The sequence below is a fragment of the Mixophyes fleayi genome, chromosome 6, assembly GCF_038048845.1.
Source record: "Mixophyes fleayi isolate aMixFle1 chromosome 6, aMixFle1.hap1, whole genome shotgun sequence".
In the NCBI taxonomy this organism is placed as follows: Eukaryota; Metazoa; Chordata; class Amphibia; order Anura; family Limnodynastidae; genus Mixophyes; species Mixophyes fleayi.
Genome location: NC_134407.1, coordinates 141104524 through 141116682, shown reverse-complemented (window position 1 = coordinate 141116682; position 12159 = coordinate 141104524). Strand labels below are relative to the sequence as shown.

General features: G+C 42.2%; 1 protein-coding gene across 3 annotated transcripts in view; it reads right to left on the bottom strand.

Annotated features, from left to right (window-relative positions):
• Positions 1-12159, bottom strand: part of RAD21L1 (RAD21 cohesin complex component like 1) — a 196026-nt gene that overhangs the window by 142847 nt on the left and 41020 nt on the right. The window lies entirely within an intron of this gene.

The window sequence follows — 12159 nt, the reverse complement described above, 5'->3', positions numbered from 1 at the left end:
AAAACGGGAATGTTGTAAGGCTCAGACAACATTAAAGTCCAATGGAGCTACCAGTTGAACAAATGAAGACTTCACATGCAAAACTCCCTGTAAGAATGTCTGCACCTCTGACAGAGAAGCTTCTTTCTCTGAAAATAAATCAGCAGGGCAGAGATCTGTATCTTTAAGGAACGGAGTCTCAACTCACTGTCCAGACCATACTCTATGGTATTTTCTGTCAGAAACAGATTTTCTAGCCCTCAGCACTCTACGAGAAACTCTTAGCTTTCCGTTTCATGGCTTCAACAACCATACTGTTTGCAAGGAAGGAAGAGACCTTCATTTAGAAGGTCTTGTTTCAGAAGAAGTCACTAGGACGTATAGATCACAATTTTTTGAATGTCTGGAATCTAGAGCAAGTCTGCTTAAAAGGTCAGCTTCCCAATTTTCCACCTCCAGAATAATAATTACCAATATGTTCCACCCACTGCATAATCTTTGTGGTCTCCTTAATTGCCAGGGAGCTTCTGGTACCTTAATGATTGTTTATGTATGATACTGTTATGGCATTGTCAGATTGGATTTTTATGGCCTTCCTACTTAGTGGAGCCTGAACATTTACTAGAGCGTTTAATATCACTCAGTTTGAGAACAATGATGAGAAGTTTTTCTTCCAACAGAGATCAGAGCCCCTGCAGGCGACATTGTAGATGCACAGCTCCCCAACCCTGAAGATTCACATCTGTAGTTAGAATCATCTAGTTCCAGATGGTGAACGGACAGCCCTTGTGGAGTTTGTCGAACTTCAACAATCAAAAGAAAAAAAAGAGATGAGCCGAAGGAGACAGATACATGAGCTGGCTGGACTAATACAAATCTGATAACACCTATTTCAATCCCAATTGGCACTAAGACACCAGAGGTGCGGAGTCTAACAAGTTCCCTGGTTTTTACAAAGAACTGCTGCAAGGCAGGATGGGCTTTGCTGCTGGGAACTTGCAGGTCACGGCCCTCTGGACAACTTTAGGATGTAACAATAGGAAAAAAAGAGGTACCTTGGAGATGTAGTCAAACAGGGACTGGTACACGGAAGATAAGCAGCCGTAGCACAAGACAGGCAAGGTTCGGTACATAGGCAATCAGCAGAACTTGGTCAAAAACAGGTAGAGTTCGGTACACAGGAGATCAGCAGGATTAGATACACAAGGAGTAGTACAGGGAGTTAGTAGCTCACAAACCAGTTGCACGGACACTGTGCAAGTGTCAGTGTTAAATAGGAGAAGACATTTGAAAAGACCGCCCCGAAAGTATGATCATGCGACCCGCTACCCAGAAGAGCCACGCGCTGATCAGAGAGGACAACATTGGAGCATGGATGAGGTAAATCTGTTACAGTACCCCCTGCCACAAGGGTGGACTCTGAATACCCTAAAAGGGTTTGTTAAGAAATTTCTGAAAAAGGTTTGCGTAATCAAGGGACATGTATGTCAAAAGCTTTAACCCAGGATCGCTCCTCAGGGCCATAGCCCTTTCAGTCAACAAGAAACTGTACAGAACCTCTGAATCTACAGAAGTTCAATAGTTGATTAACCTCATACTTTTTTAAAAAAACCGGAGGTTGGCACTTTTTGCAAGAAGAGAACTGATTCAGTACCACCGGCTTCAAAAGAGAAATATGAAAAACATTGGGAATTCGAAGAGAAGATGGAAGTTTAAGAATGTAGGCTACAGAATTGATGAGCTCGGAAATGGGAAAAGGTCCGATGTAACTAGGTGCTAGCTTCATACTGGGTACCTTTAAACAGATATTCTTGGTTGCCAACCATACTTTATCTCCAGGAACCAATTTGGGAACAGAACGCCTCTTTTTATCATAAATCCCTTGGAGCAGATGGAGAAATTCTTCAAATTGGGTCTGGTTTGGGTCCAAATGAGAGAAAAATTGCACATAAAGGGAGTCAACCGCATGAACAAAGCATATCGGAGTCTAGGAAAATGTAGATTGTCTCAGATGACAAACGTACATCACAAAGAAGGGGGAAATTCACAATTGCCTCATGGAAATAATTATTATGGGCAAATTCAGCTCAAGGAAGAAGTTCTGCCCAATCCGTCTGATGAGCAGACACATACGTTCAAAGGAACTTTTAAAAGTTCTTGATTGGTCCATTCGGCAAGTCCATGAGACTGTGGGTGATATACTGAAGAGAAGTCCAGTTTAATACCCAATTTGGTGCATGAACTGTGACCCACAGTCAGATACGATGTGAATTGGACAACCATGTAAAAGAAACACCTCCTTAATTAAGAGATCTGCGAGAAGTGAAGTAGAAGGAAGTCCCTTGAGAGGTACAAAGTGAACCGCTCTTGAAAACCAATCTGTGATAACCCAAAGGACGATATGTGACCTGGAAGGATGTAAATCGGTTATAAAATTCATGAAAATCAGAGACCAAGGATCTTCAGAAATGGGTAAGTGAACCAGCGGACCGAAAGGGTTGACCCGAGAAACCTTATGTTGAGCACATATTGCACATGCTGTCAAAAAGCTCTTCATCTTCAACACAGACGGCCACCAATAATAATGGGTGAGAAGGTCTCCGGTCTTTTTGATTCCAGCATGACCTGCAAAGCGAGAGACATGAGCCCACCGTAATAATTTAGGGTGACGATGCAGTAAAATAAATGTTTTACCGGGAGGGAAACTGAGGCTTTCCAGATGAGTGGAGGTCAAGATATCCTCAGAAGAGTCCTAATCGTACACGAATTCCTGGTACTTAGGTGGTAGAAACGAAGAATGGGAAACAGAAGAACAACAGAGGAGCACCACTCTTTTTAGACAACGAGAGTGGCACTGTGGTCCCCAGGCAAGAATTTGGGCAGATTGCCAATCCAACGTAGGTCGAATAAGACGAAGCCATGGAAGGCCCAGGACAAGAGAGAGTTGATAGACCTGGGAATTATAAATAATGCGATCTTCTCCGAATGAAGCAGTCCAACCTGTAAGATAAGGAACAGTCCAGAACTGGATTAATCCCCTAGAAATCTCGCCACCATCAATGGCCGTGAGGCTTACAGAACGTTCAAGAGGAATACTGGAAATACCATAGTCTGAACCTGCAGCTGAAGAAATAAAATTACCAGCAGAGAGAAAGAGCGATACCTACAGCTGAGAGAAACATTGAAGAGGAGATTCTCTTTTTGAAAGGAATTGAGGAGAAAGAGGTCTTCAAAACCCCTCTCGTCTCGCTAGGCTTTGACGTTTCCTGGACAAATAGGTCAGGACCCGATAAGATGACCATCCTCTCCACAGTAGAGACATAACTTGTTTCTAAATCCTCTCTCACTTTACTCAGGAGTAAGCCGAGCAGAGCCTAATTGCATCGGTTCATAAGGGGGTACAGAGGGAACTTGGAGTTGAGGGGTTAGAAGAATGATAGGCCGTTAAACCAAATCTTTCTTCTGTGATCTTTCCTTAAAACGTAAATCGACCTTTGCACACATAGTGATAAGATCAACATCAAGGGAAGCAGGAAGCTCACGGGAAGCCAGCTTATCCTTTATTTTATCAGCTAAACCTTGAAAAAAGGTAGCCACAAGCACCTCGTTGTTCCAACGCAGTTTTGACGCCATTGTTCTGAATTGAACAACGTACTGTCCCACAGACTGCAAACCTTGATATAAGCTGCACTTGAGACGAGTCCAGGTTCATCAAATATTTTCTTAAAAGCTTTCAAAAACTCGGCACAATCATGTAAATGGGAATCATCCCTCCCCCACAGTGTTGAGGCCCAAGCAAGGGCCTGGCCTGAAAGGAGTGACAAAATATAAGCAACCTTAGCTTTCTTCATTGGGAAAATTAGCTGGCAGTAATTCAAAATGTACTGCACATGGATTTAAAAATCCTCTGCATGATTCGGGGTTCCCATCAAACATTGGAGGGTAAGAAATACGCAACTGCGACGTAGAGGTGGAAACTGGAACAGAGACAGATTCAACTGGAGTGGCTATTGAACGAGGTGGCACAAGGGTGTTTTAAAAGGAATCTAACCGAACAGCAGACCCTGAAGAAACTGCTTGAGGCGATCCTGATTGGCCTCTTGTTTTTCTACTCTTTCCAGCAGATGTTGCAATAGATCCTTGAGAGAGATCTCCTGCTGGGTCCATATTGGGATCAGTGCAAAACCTATGTCAGTGGTGGCCAACCTGTGGTTCTAGAGCCACATGTGGCTCTTTGATGCTCCCAGCAAGGAGCCACATTTCAAAGTTCAAAGTATAGTTGTCCAGGCGTCAGCAGGGGCAGATTGCAAAAACATTCAGCTCCTGGACTGACAGACCGCATCTTGTCACCTACTCTGAAGAGCGCTGGCAGGTCGCAGTGTCAGAGACAATCCAATCAGAGAAGGAAGAGAGATTATAGTGGGATGTGGGGAGGTTTGATTGGCATGCATGGAGTATATGGAAAGATCTGATAGCATGTATTGGAAATTTGCCTATATTTGCTGGCATATGTGGTGGTTGATGGGTATGTAAATGGTATGTGTGGAGGTCTGATGGCATGTATGAGGAATGTTGATAGATCCGATGGCATGAGGGACGTCTGATGGTATGCGGGGAGGCTGAAGGGCATGTAAGGGACATGTTGGGAGGTCAGATGGGCATTTCTGGGGCATGCTGGTAGAGTTGATGACATGTGGGGAGGCTGATGTTTATGTAAGGGGTATGTGGGGATATCTAATGGTATAGGGGAACATCCTATGGGCATGTGGAGAGGTCTGACGTGGAAAGGAAGATGTGCATGTAAAGGGCAGGTGAGGAGATCTGATGAGCATGTAAAGAGGTCAGAGGATCATATTTAGAGATCTGAGTGATTGTGGATGCTGTAGCAGCATGCTCTACTATGGAGACACAAAAAGTAACCCTTTGAACCCTTCTCCACTGGACAGAACAGTAAGGAAAGAGCTGCGCAGTGCTGAGCTGTGCTGATTTGACAATTATTCTGAACATTTTGGTAATGTTTTATATTTTCATTTTTGCTTAGCAAGATATTGTAAATTGTTATATTTTCAATGTATGTGTGTATGCGCATTTTTATACTGTGTATATGTATATACACACATCTAAAAGGTAAAGTTGGCTCTTTGCAGAATCTATAGATATTTTGGTCTCTGACTGGTTGGCCACCCCTGACCTATGTCAATCCCAATTGGCACTAGCAGACCAGAGGTGCAGAGTCTAACGAGTTCCCTGGTTTTCACCAAGAACCCTCGCAAGGTAGGATGGGCTTTGCTGCTGGGAACTCGAAGGTCGCTGCCCTCTGGACTGCTTTAGGGTGTAACAATAGGAAAAAGAGAGGTACCTTGAGATGTAGTCAAGCAGGGACTGGTACATATGGAAGATCAGCAGCCGTAGTCCAAAACAGGCAGAGTTCAGTACACAGGAGATCATTAGCACTTGGTCAGAAAGAGGCTGAGTTAGGTACACAGGCAATCAGCAGTACTTGGTCAAAAACAGGTAGAGTTCGGTACACAGGAGATCAGCAGGATTAGATACACAAGGTGTAGTACAGGGAGACAGTAGCTCGGCAAACTAGTTGCACAGACACTGTAAGTGTCAGTGCCAGCGTTATATAGGAGAAGAAATTTGAAAAGACCTCAACAGACACGCCACCCAAAAGTGCCACGCGTGGCTTGGAGAGGACTGCGCTGAAGTGTGGATGAGGTAAGTCTGTTACATGGACAAACTATGGAGGGCATTTTTCCATTAATCTGGAATCTCCAATTGAAACATCTTTGAGTGAAAGCGTGCAGATTGGATGGCTTCTAAGATGGAGAACACTTTCACCAAAACCTTCATGCAAAACAACAGTGACAAATTCTTGATAGTTAGGAGAGACTTTATTAGTCTCTGTAGACTGAGGATTTTGTTCACTGACAAGAACACTCTTTGTAGGCAGGTAACAAATAGCAATCTCAGAAAACTCCAAGGTTTGACTTGGTCATTTATAATCCACCCATGTAACTGGAGTCTGGGTTGTCACCTGTAACTGGGTCTGAAGAAGGTCTCGATTTAACAAGCTGTCCAAGTAGGGAACAATTGTCATTCTTGTATCGTAGGAGAGCGCCATGACAGCCATGATCTTTGTGAATACTCACCACTCTAGCTACAACAAAGGGTAATGGTGAAATTGGACAACAAACCTGAGTAGGCACTAATGCCCCTCCCAGATTGGTACATGCTTCCAATATATATGGAAGCTAGAAATTTGTTTCCATCTTTATCTTGTTCATCCAAAAGATGGAAGTTTAGGGTTTTCAGTTTCAAGATGGGTTGAAAGGTCAAATATATTTTTTAATTAAAAACAGATTGGAATAAAAGCCTGACACTCTTTGCTCTTCCTGAACCATTCACTTTCTGAAGAGAAAGAAGCTCTTTACTCTGTTTCCCAGAAGACCAGTGGTGAAAAATGTTTTTGGTAGGAATTTTCCTGAGGTCTACAATGCAGCCTCTTAATCAACTCTCTAACCTAAGTAGAATTGGGCCACAAATTCTGAAGGTGGCCTCCAACCACATGAGCTCCTGAGTGTGCAAGGAGCATGTCTTGTCAATTGTCGTCAGTGGGTTTGGTGGTCGGTTGGTTACCAGGCCAGTTTCCTTTTATCCTCATTAGTGGAGTGCTGTTTGTAGTAGGGAGATTCTGGAAACAGAAACCACACATCGTGGTAAAACACGTTTGGGATCTACCTACACTCCTAACAGATTGACTTACTAAATATTTTTTATTCCTTTATAATTTTAGAATTGCAATTGTCTGATTTTATATACATTAATATTGTTGAATTGGAGAATTATTCTGAGTGCTTATTGAAGGGGATTTGTTTTTCTGTGTGTTTATTAAGTGTCTTTTTCCTCTGTTAGAGCTAGTAGGTGTGGTTAAATTGCATTAGTTGATACAGCTGGTTAGTGTAAGCTTTATTTTACAATAGGTGGTAAGCGATTTCACTGAGCTTGTGATTTCCACTGCATTTTCATTTCAAGCGCTTTTTGTTTAAAGTGTGGAGTTAGATCCAGTAAGGAGTTGAATTCAGGAGGGGGTTTAATCTGGTAAGTAGCTAGCAAAGTTTAGTACTTTCGAGTTCACTGTACGCCAGTGTTTCCCAACCCTAGTCCTCAAGTACCCCTTAACAGTGCATGTTTTTCATATCTCTTTGCTGGAGCAGAGGTGTAATCATTACTGACACACATTTTGAAAGATCCACAGGTGGTATAATTATATCACTGTTCACCTGGAAAACCTGCAGTTAGGGGTACTTGAGGACTAGGGTTGGGAAACCCTAGTCCGCGCCCAGCCGCCGCAACCCTCTTGCCCGCGTCCCGGCCGTCGTTATGACGACTGGGACATCACTTCCGGGGGGTTGTCCCGACCATTGCCTAGGCAACGGTCGGGACGCTGTTATAGATAGCGCCGCGTCCCGGCATTAGGTCCAGCAGGGCGTGTGCGCAATGTGGCCAGCTGGTCTTTTTAATACAGCCACCTGTGGCTGATAGCGCTGCCCTGCTCCTATTGGCTGGTAGTGGTATTTAAGGCAGGGAGGGCTTATCCACCCTGACGGTTATAGTTCAGTTGTTCCTGTGCCTTAGCCTGCTCCTCTGCCTTCTTGGTGATTAACCTTTGGATTTGACTACCCGTGTATGACCCTTTGCCTGCTTCTGGATTCTGAGCCTTTGCCTGTGACATTGACTTACTGCCTGTTTCCTGATTCTGAACCCTTGCCTGTGACCTTTGACATATTGCCTGTACCCGGATTCCGAACCATTGCCTGTGATCCTGACTTATAGCCTGCCCCTGGATTCCGAACCATTGCCTGTGATCCTGACCCATAGCCTGCCCCTGGATTCCAAACCATTGCCTGTGACCCTGACACCTCCTCTGGTGCTCCGTCCAGTCTGCAGATCGCTGGTCCGCCGCTGTTCCGTGTGTCATCTCCTGTACCTGTACGCAGCTGTGCGAGTATAAACCTATACTACTTTGAGTTTAAGACCTGTAAGCATAACCAGTCTCTAAGGAAAAGGCGGCTGCTAAAGGTGAGGACCTCTTCTACCTGTTCTATAGGTTTATGCCGCATTGGTTGTCGTAATAATAATAAGATGAGTGCTAGCAGGCTTGATGATTTCACTGAATGCATATCTTGTCATATGTATGCCTACTTGGAGCACTTGTTCCAAGACAAATTGGAAGGCTATACTCTCTTCAGTAGGGGTGAATAAAAGGGGAGGAGTATGTCTTTATATTAAGCCAGAGTTAAAACCAACTATTCAGGAAGTTATTTACGAGAATATTGGTGAAAATATAGAGGCATTGTGGGTGGAAAGCTCAACCTATACAGCAAATTGAAAAGGCTACACAACTAGATCAAGATTTAATTATGGGGGATTTTATTTATGCGGGCATTGATTGGAGTACTGAGACCTGCGGTACAGCTAGGGGAAATAAATTTCTGAGCACGCTAAAAGACCATTACATGTCCCAATTAATAGAGGAACCAACTAGGATCCGGACTAAACTGGACCTAGTAACAACAAATAATGTAGACGTAATATCAAATATTCAAGTAAGGGAAGACTTGGGAAACAGCGATCATAATATTGTCTCATTTGAAATTAGTTTCCAGAAGCAACGGTATAAGGGATCAACTAAGACTTTAAATTTTAGATAGGCAAATTTTATATATGCTAAAGGAGTCTATAAAGTGCATAGACTGGGATAAAATTTTGAAGGAAAAAATATACGGAAGAAAAGTGGGCCGTCTTTTAAAATGTTGTTGGAAACATACACGTTCATTCCTATGGTAAATAAATGTAAAATAAGTAAGTCTAAACTAATGTGGCTAAATACAAAGGTAAGGGCAGAAATGCAAAGGAAGAAGCGTGCCCTTAAAATTGTCTGAAGGGTCTGAGGAGTACTTCCATAGATACAAAGAATGTAAAAAAACATGCAAAAAATAAATTAGATTGGCTAAATTAGAAAATGAAAAACAAGTTGCAAAAGTAAGACAAACCCCAAAAAGTTTTTTTTAAGTACATAAATGGCAAAAGGATAAAAAAAGATAACATAGGACATAGAAGTGAACATTATAATAAATGTATTCTATCAATTAGACGATTATAAAGGGGGAAAAATAATTCTAATAAGATATACTTATTTTCAATGCTTTATTAGGGGAAAATACATCTTTTATGGTGGGTACTTGATGGAGGTAAAATATTGTCACAGTTAACTTCTTTTGTATATGTTTTTGTCTTTATAAGGTTATTTTCAATAAAGATGATAAGATCTAAAAATGGTACTTCGGACTAACTGATTTCTGCTGTACATTCCATGTTGAGATCATTGTTATTGATGTAATGAAGAAATTCATCTAATTTCTGTTTTTCGCCACCCCAAATGAAGACGTTAGTGGTTAGCACTTCAGCCTGACAGCACTGGGGTCATGAGTTCGATTCCTGACCATGGCCTTATCTGTGTGGAGTTTGTATGTACTCCCCATTGTTTGCGTGGGTTTCCTCCAGGTGCTCCAGTTTCATCCTACATTCCAAAAACATACTGATAGTATAATTGGCTGCTATTAAATTGCCCTTAGTCTCTCTTGGTCTGTGTGTGTATATGTTAGGGGATTTAGATCGTAAGCTCCATTGGGGCAGGGACTCATGTGAATGAGTTCTTTGTACGGTGTTGCGGAATTAGTGGCGCTTTATAAATAGATAATGATGATGATGAAACTGGGAATTATATACCTGTAAGCTTGACATCAATAGTGGGGAAACTACTAGAAAGTATATTAAGGGATAGTATTCAGGATTACTTGGTGCGCAATAAGATTATTAGTGGGAATCAGCATGGATTTGTGAGGGATAGGTCATGTCAAACTAATCTAATGCGTTTCTACAAGGAAGTTAGTGGGAACTTAAGACCAGGACAGCACAGTGGATATGGTCTACTTAGATTTTGCAAAGGCCTTTGATACAGTGTCACACAACAGGTTGGTTTACAAAATAAAGTAACTGGGTCTAGGAAACAACATTTGTACTTGGATTGAAAACTGGTTAAAGAATAGGGAACAGAGTTGTGATAAATGTAACATTTTCTAATTGGTCAAAAGTCTTAAGTGGAGTACCTCAAGGTTCTGTGCTGGGGCCACTCCTTTTTAATATATTTATTAATGACCATGGTGATAGTTTAGAGAGTAAAGTTTCCATTTTTGCAGATGACACTAAACTCTGTAAGATAATAAATTCAGAGCAGGATGTAGCTTCTCTTCAGAGGGACTTAAATAAATTGGAGGATTGGACGGCCAAATGGAATATGAGGGTCAACATAGATAAATGTGAGGTTATGCATTTAGGGATCAATAACAAGCATGCAATCTATGAATTAAATTATATTAATATAGAGGAATCTATAATGGAAAAGGATTTGGGAGTGCTCGTAGACAGTAGACTTAGCAATAGTGCTCAATGTCAAGCAGCAGCTGCAAGGGCAAATAAAGTATTGTCATGCATACATCAAAAGGGGCATAGATGCAAGGGAAGACTGTATAAAATTGTTGGTAAGACCTCATCTTGAATATGGAGTACAGTTCTAGGCACCAGTCTATAAAAAAGATATTTTTGAACTAGAAAGGGTTCAGAGAAGGGTGACAGAATTGATAAAGGGTATGGAGTTCTTAACTTATGAGGAAAAGTTAGCCAGTTTAGGCATGTTTAGTTTAGAAAAGAAACGTCTAAGAGGAGAAATGATTAAGATGTACAAATACATTAAGGGTCAATACAGAGAACTTTCATGGGGACTTTTTATCACAAGTACTATACACAGGACACGTGGTCACCCCCTAAGGATAGAGGAGAGGAAGTTTCACAAAAAGGGGTTCTTTACAGTAAAAGCAAGATATGGAATTCACTGCCAGGGAAGGTTGTAATGGCAAATTCAATAGATATGTTTAAGAAAGGGTTAGACAAATTTTTAGCAGAAAAGTGTATCCAGGGATACGACTGTTAATTAAAATGAAGGATAGTAGTGGATATAGGGGGAAAAAAAAGAACTGCAATATTTGGTCTGGAGGCATTTTTCACGATTGAAACAGCTAGCACAACTCCTGCTAACTTCCTAATCTAACAGCTCATTTACATTCCACATCATTTCACATATTTTCCCAGACACAACTGTACCCTTAGCCTCTCCCACCCAACAATACCCCACAAAATTTCCACAAACACATCACCTCGTACACTATTCCCTACACTGCACCCCGCATTTAAGTTCTTACTTCACCCCCATCCTCAACTAATATCTGTCAGGTGCCACCCCCGCATCGCTCCCAAAATCATAGAGATCCTCAAGGTCTGAATTCTCCAGCAATTCACCCTCCTCCTTAGAGGAGAAATCAGACTCAGAATACTCACAGGATTAAATATAAGCAGCGTTTAGGTATTTGTAAAGCTTCTCAGTAGAAGTAAACCCTAAAACCTGCTGAGGGAAAAAATTATTCTCTAAAATGTCAGTGGAGTCGGTGGAGGCCCGGAATTCTTACTTACCTTCTCTGGGCAAATAGCGAGATGTGTAAGTTCTGTTATGTCTAGGGCCAGTGAATTTGCCCAGGCTGACTATGCCATTTCAGCTGCATACTGACTCTAGTCATGTGTAGTCCCCAGCGTAGTGCTCTACGAGCGGGGCTTTCAGGGCGGTCGCACCTTTAGGGGGCTGCTTTAGAACATCCCCATGGTAAGCAGTGTCCCCCAGACTGGATGAAAGAGAAAAGAGGATTTATGTACTTATGTTAAATCCGTTTCTCTGATTCCGTCTGGGGGACACTGCGATCCCTCCCTTCTGCTTTTCCTCTGTGTGCTCTTGTTTGATTGGCCTTTTTCTCCTTGGGCTTTTTAATTAACTGAACAGGAAGAGGCAGGGGGATTGTAGAGGGTAGGGGTCTGTCAGCAGTGCTAAACTTAACTAGCTAGGTGCCAACTCCCGTGCTCCCCTCCACAACCCATGGTAAGCAGTGTCCCCCAGACTGGATCAAAGAGAAAAGTAATGAGTCAGAGGAATAGTTATGCAACAAATTTTAATATAGCCACAGTGTAACTATAGTGAGTGAGAAGCCAATAAGACCAATGTAAAGCACA